This window comes from Cupressus sempervirens, chromosome 2, assembly GCF_028749045.1.
Source record: "Cupressus sempervirens isolate cs-2001-9-10 chromosome 2, ASM2874904v1, whole genome shotgun sequence".
Classification (NCBI taxonomy): Eukaryota; Viridiplantae; Streptophyta; class Pinopsida; order Cupressales; family Cupressaceae; genus Cupressus; species Cupressus sempervirens.
In genome coordinates this window covers 20747207-20754724 of record NC_143119.1, presented here as the reverse complement: position 1 = coordinate 20754724, position 7518 = coordinate 20747207, and positions in this window count along the sequence as shown.

Below are 7518 nucleotides of genomic sequence, written 5' to 3'. Positions count from 1 at the left end.
ACACCTAAAGTCACTCGACACCTATTGGAAATCTGACTCAGCACACACTATGACTCAACATACATAGTGTACTTAGCTTCAATGTAGAAAGCAGTTAAGTGTGTTGACACTCAAATGTCAAAACCATCTAAGACCAACAACCTGCACTCAAGTTAGTATATAAAAACTTGTCATAAGATGTCTTAGCTACAAGACACTCCTCCAACTACCTATAAAAAATGACAACTTTGGGTGATAAGTATTCTCTTAGAATAGAGAATCTCCTTACTACCTTTTCCTTGTCAAACTCAATGCTTCTGATCACATTGTGGATTTTTTCTATCTTAGTTTTGAAATCTTCAATTCTAGCCTTTGGTTGCTACAATCTTGTAGTAATTATATGAAACTCACTCATTTGGCCTTTGATCTTGTTATCAAAATCTAATAGGTAACTGTATGACATTGTGTATTGTCTATATAACTACTTACCTTCATTTATGCTCCTCCTCAATTCTTTTATGTATACATCTAAAGTTTTTAGATCATTTCTGACATTTGTGCATACTGTATGAAATAGTGTTGCATCATGAGTAACCTAATCTTGTGCTAAAGTTACCTTTGCTAGAGTTGTGAATTCATCATCAAAGGTCTTCACCAACCCTTAGGCCTTTACCTACAAGTCTGGATTGACTATAGTTGTGGTATTTATCTTTTGCATTTGATCCAAGGCTTTATTTAGAGTCTTCTCCAAAGATTTCATAGATTTGTTCTCCTTAAATAGCTTGGTTAAAGTGCCCATTAGTCCTTTTTGATCTTCATCATCTGATGGAATTGATACTACTACTGATGCTCTAGCTACCGTTACTACCAAAGTTACTGTAGGCATAAGCGCAACTGCCTTTTTCTTCTCTTCCTCAACTTTCTTCTTCTCTTCAACTTCTTTTCTTGCATCTTCATTATCTTTCTTTTTCTTTTCATCCTTTTCTTTCTTTTTTTGTTCTTCCTCTTCTCTATTCCTCCTTTCTTCTTCTTCCTTTTTCTTTTCCTCTTCTTCTTCCTTGCTTTTTCTTCTTCCTCTTCTCTATTCCTCCTTTCTTCTTCTTCCTTTTTCTTTTCCTCTTCTTCTTCCTTGCTTTTTCTTCTTCTTCTTTCTTTTTCTTCTCCACTTCCCCTCCTTTCCTTTTCCTCTTCTTCCTTTCTCTTCTTTTCCTCTTCTTTTCCTTTCCTCTTTTTCTTTCCTTTTCTTTCCCTCTTCTTCTCATCTTTTCTTTTCTTCTTCTTCCCATTTCTTCTTTTCTTCTTCATCATCATCATCAAAGCTAGTGTATGCAGTGATATTACCAACAATGGATTAGTCAAATGATGCAAAAGGATTTTCTTTTGCATCTATAGTTATGTGCATACTATCCACTTGCATGGATTAAATACCCATAACAATATGCAGTGGTGAAATTGCTTTTTATGTGTCCTCTAATTCTTCCTCTTCCTTGGAAGGTGTATGGACTTGCACATATATTGGGCTGACAATATTTAACTATACACTTGTTGGAAGATTGGAGAGATTGTTAGAATATTGGTTGCAAGCATCAATGCTGATGATATTCCTATGAGGGAGTATTGTAGATATGTTACTATGATGATATGTTATATTCATGATTAAGTTTGTCATTGATGTCAACATAGAAGTTTTTTGTGGTATCTAATAGAAGAATAGTGGAAGGATCAAGTTGGTACAAATGACTAGTTGAGTATTATAACTATCCAACGTAATAGGAGATACTTCTGAGTATCTAGTATATGTAGTTAAAATTAGAAGATTAAATGATAAGTCTGAAAGAAGTTATGTAAGTTTTGGTGATGTCTTTTCTAAGATAGAGTTTACAGAGGCATGTTTTGGTAAACTCGTTATATTTCTTAGCAAAGTTGATATTATGTGAATCAAGGTTGAGGTCATGAAGAAGACATGTTTATGATGACATGGCTAAGCTTTCTCATCATAATATTGCATGTACAAAAAGTTATTCAAGTTGCAAGGTAGAAGATTCATGTTACCACTAAGTGTTACATGTTCTTAGTGTGGTTCTATAATAATTAATTGAGAAGGTCTAACATCTAACTCAAAGAATCATTTTAAGGACTTGGTATAAAGGAAGGGAATTTTCCTTTATCATGACACAAAATGATATGGTTTATGAATTGATGATAAGCAATAGCAAGAGTGGAAGGTGAAGTTGGGAAAAGTCATGCGGAAGTGAAGGAAACTTCATTGCCAAGGTTTTGCTAAGTGATCTGTGGTTTGGTATTTGGATTTGAGGTTTGTGACCTAGTCTACAAGATTTGATAGTGATTGGTTTAGTTGATAGAACAAAGGAAAGAAGGATATAACAATAAATTACATGTTTGAGAAATGAGCTCTTCTTGTAGTTGAAATTGCATGTTTGGGTAGTGGGCTCTTCTTGCATACTTTGTACTACAACTACTAATAGGGTTGGCACAACCCTTAACAAAGTTGAAATATCCTAACAAGGATTCAAAATATCCTAATAGGGACTCAAAGTACTAAATGTTGTAATAAACTCCTAACAGGGTCCATCCTCTAACAAAGAATATTTATATTAGTACATCATCTTGTGGGCATCATTCCCACTAGGGTTTTCCCTTTGATCAAGGATTTCCCTAGTCAACATATCTGGTGTAATTATCTAGGTACATTTTATTATGGTTGCTATTTACTTTGGTTGAATGGTTAAGTTTGTTTAAAGAAGATCAATTTTTTAATTGTTGGATAATTGATTCACCCCTTGCTTAGTTATCTTGGTGGACTATTATTTCTAACAATTGGTATTAGAGCATCAGGTCATTGGACATAAAGTTTAACAACTTTGGGAGATCCATGGAAAACATGTTCAGGAAAGATAGTCTAAAGTTTGATGGAACAAATTTTGATAGCTAGAAAGAAAAGCTGAAGACACATTTGTTGTGTATGGGTCTAAGATATTGGATCTTGACAAAATTAGTGAAGACAATCATTGCCAAAGTGGACTTGGAAACTTGTACTAAGGTAGAACGAGATCTTTTGATGTGTGACATGAGATCTAGAGAAGCACTATTAACTACACTTCCTAAAATTGATTAAAATAAGGTAAAATCACTTGCTATTTCACATTTGATTTAGAAAGCTTTGAAAAATAGTTTCGAAGGTGATGCATATTCTAAGAAGTTGAGACTACAAAGTTGGATTTGTGCATTTCAAGATGCTAAAATGATGGAAGATGAATCTATAAGAAAATCTATAGGTAGGATGTTGAAAATTACTATAGGTATTAAATCTCAAGGAGGAACCAAAGAAGATGATGAAGTTATATGGAAGATACTGAAAAACTCTAACACCACTATTTAAGTTAGAAATTCAAATGATATAGTTATTCATATCTTGTACCAAATATTTCACAAATGAGACATTTATTGGAAGACTTGAAGTAGTTGAGAATGAACTTAGATAGTTTGGAGAATTGACTAGAATAGAAACAACTTTCAGTGCCTTGAATATTTGACCTAGTCTATCAAGGAGCACAAGTGCTAGAGGAGATTTTACTAGCAGTAGTAGATCTGAGGAGGACAGAAAGATTGAAAGAGCAGCCCTTCTGGTAAGAAGAGAAAAAGGAGGTAAGAAAATCTTTAAATGTTGGACTTGTGATGAATGTGGCTATTATGCATCTAAGTGTCCTAAAAGAGAGAAAAATTATAAGAGAAATTACAAACCTAGAAAGGATAGAGAGTGTTTGTATGCAAATGAAGATAATGATTTTGATGAACAAGCATTAAGTGCTAGTGATGATGAAACTAGATTTGTGGAAATTAAAGGTGAAAGTCTAGAGAAGGTAGCTTGGGTTTCATAGGTTGAAAAGAAATATAATTGGATAATTGATAGTGGTTATTCACATTATATAAATGGTGACATGAACAAGTTTGTTGATTTCAAAAGTCAGGATGGAGGCATTGTCAAAGTTGGAAACAATGCAGCATGCCAAGTTAAAGGTATTGGATCTATAAATCTTGATGTTAAAACTAACATCGAGGATGTATATTTTGTTGATGGTTTAAAGCACAATTTTTTGAGTGTTGGACAACTAGTAGACAAGATTGTTAGTTGTAGTTCATAGAAAAGACATGCATGATCAAAGACAAAGATGCAAAGGTAATTGGAATAGGAACTAGATCTAGAGGTAATTTATTTCAATTGAATCCTATTGAAATGACATGTTTGGTTGCAAAGGTTGATGATAGTTGGTTATGACATAAGAGATTTTGTCATATAAACTTTGACAGTATTGTGAAGTCTAGTAGAATTTTCGCAGTAAGAGACTTGCCAAAGATTGTAAAGCCTACAAAAACAATTTTCAAGGAGTGTGTTTTGGTTAAGCATAATAGAACTTCTTTTCCTAGTAAGAAGTTCACCACTACAAAAAACTTGCAAATTGTACACACAGATCTCAATGGTCCTAAAAACACTAAAGGATTCTATGGTGAAAGGTATTTTATAATTCTAGTTGATGATTTTTCTAGAATGATGTGGGTTACATTTCTTAAAGAGAAATCTGAGGCATTTGACAAGTTCAAAATATTCAAGAATAGGGTTGAGAATGAATATGGTGTAGAGATTAAATGTTTGAGATTAGATAGAGGAGGAGAATTTAATTCAAATGAGTTTAACAAATTTTGTGAAGAAAATGGAATTAAAAGACAACCATTAGCCTCGGGAACCCCTGAACAAAATGGAATTACATAGAGAAGAAACAAGTTAGTTACAGAAGCTACAAGAGCTATGTTAGTAGAAAATGATGTATCCAAAACATTTTGGAGAGAAGCTATGAATACAATAGTCTAGACTATGAACAAAGTGCAAGTTAGAAATGACACAAACAAGACTCCTTATGAACTGTGGTTTGGTCACTCACCTATAGTTAAGTATTTCACAATTTTTGGGAGTAAGTGTTATATCAATTTAGATATGATGATATTGGTATGTTTGATGCTAGAAGTGATGCAGGTATATTTCTTGATTATTCATTGAAAAGAAAGACTTATAGATGTTATAATCAGTGAACTAAGACTATTATGGAAAGTGCAAATGTGATAATTGATGAGAAATTCAAAGTAAAAGAGAGAATAGTTGACTAGAATTTAGATGATGATGTTGTTACTAAGATAAGGAATAATGAAGTATTTCTTGAGACTAACAATGATTTGCAGAGTGAAGGATAGTTAATGTAGGAACTAAGCTCAAAACCTTTAGTAGAGCTAAGAGTTGAGATAGCAACTCCTACTTTAGGAAAGAATATGATAAAGAATCACCCATTTGAGTAGATCATCAGAAGCAAAGACAAAGGTGCGATGACGAGAAGCAGAGTCAAAGAAGAACTATATTTGATATCTCAAGTTGAACCAAAGAACATAGATGAAGCATGTAAAGATGATTACTAGAAATAAGCTATGAAAGAGGAATTGGATCAGATAGTAAAGAATGAAACATGGGAATTGGTTCCTAGACCAGTAGACAAGAATGTGATAGGAACCAAATGGGTATTCAAGAACAAGACAAATGAAAAAGAAGAAGTTGTAAAGAACAAAGCTAGATTGTTATGTAAAGGTTACTCACAACAAGAAGGAATAGAATATGATGAAAGCTATGCTCTAGTGGCTAGAATAGAAGTAGTATGATTATTCTTAGCCTATGCAACAAAGAAAAAATTCAAAGCATATTAGATGGATGTCAATTCAGCATTTCTGAATGGAGAACTTGAAGAAAAAGTGTACATTGAGTAGCCTAAAGGATGTCTTTTAATAGATGACAAGAATGTAGTATGCAGATAAGGAAAGCATTGTATGGCTTGAACCAAGCACCAAGAACTTGGTATGTGAGGTTGGACAAGCATTTGACAAAGCTTGGATATAGAAAATTTATCGCAGATAGTAATTTGTATTGGAAAGAAATTGATCATAGTTTCATAATTTTGGTAATATTTGTTGATGATATCATATTTGAAAGAAATGATGAAGAAAGTGAAAATTTACTGAAGAGAAGAAGAAAGAATTTGAAATGAGTATGATAGGAGATATGAAATATTTCCTAAGATTGTAGATTGTATAGAATAAAGAAGGAATCTTTATTTCTCAGACTAAGTACTTGAAGGATTTACTAAAATGGCTTGGTTTGGAAGCATGTAAAGCTATTGGAACACTTATAGTAATTAGACTCTAGTTATCTACAAAGGATGAGACACCTACTATTGAACATAAAAGGTACAAATCTATGATCAAAGGATTGCAATATTTTACTCACACAAGGCTAGATATAGCAAATGTAGTTAGAATTGTTGCAAGATTTCAGGCTAATCCTAGAGAAGCACATTATGTAGTAGTGAAAAGGATATTTATATATCCAAAAGGAACTTTAGAATTTGGATTGTGGTGTGAAAAATCTAATTGATGTAGATTGGGTAGGTAGTATGGATGATAGAAAGAGCACTAGTGGTGGAGCTTTCTTTCTTTGAGGAAGATTGGTTTCTTAGTTAAGCAAGAAGTAGAATTGTACATCTTAAAGTATAATAGAAGAAAAATATGTTGCAGCAGCAAATAATTGGAATCAATTTGTTTGGATGAAGCAGATGCTAAAGTTTATAAGGATATAAATCAAAATCAATCCAAATTCTAAAAGGAACTTCAAAATTTAGATTGTCGTATGAAAAATGTAATGATTTCACTCTAAGTCCTTATACTGATGTAGATTGGGTAGGCAATATGGATGATATAAAGAGCACCAGTAGTGGAGCCTTCTTTCTTGGAGGAAGATTGGTTTCTTGGTTAAGAAAGAAGTAGGATTGTACATCTCAAAGTACAACATAAGTAGAATATGTTGTAGTAGCAAATAATTGCAATCAAGTTGTTTGGATGAAGTAGATGCTGAAGGATGTAAGGATAGAAATCAATGAACCTATCATTATATATTGTAACAACACAAGCACAATAAATATGTCGAAGGATCTAGTGTTGTATTTGAAGGCTAAGCACATTTCTAACAAGTATCACATGTTGAGAGAGAAATTTGTAGAGAAGGAAATTAGATTGGAATATGTGAGCATGAAAGAGAAGATTATAGATATATTCACTAAGCCTCTTCTCAAAGAAACTTTTGAGTATTTGCAAGGTATGCCCCTCCCTACTTTAGAGTAGAAGATGCTAAAGTGCATCAATCTAGTCTGCCAAAGCACCATCATTGTTTGGACTGAATGTTGATGCTTCCTAAATGGGGGAGTATCTATGATGGATAGAGTCATCTAGGAATCTTGTTGGATATTTTTGTGAATAGTTTCATTTGACAGTTGAGCTAGTAAGAATCAGTTGTTGCAAAGTTTGACGCAGAGATGTTGGTTGCTAAAACCTTTGACATTGATGTCAATGGGGGAGAAGTATTGCATGCAAAACATCATGGAACATCATAGGGGAGAAGTATTACATGAAGAACATAATAAGGAAGAT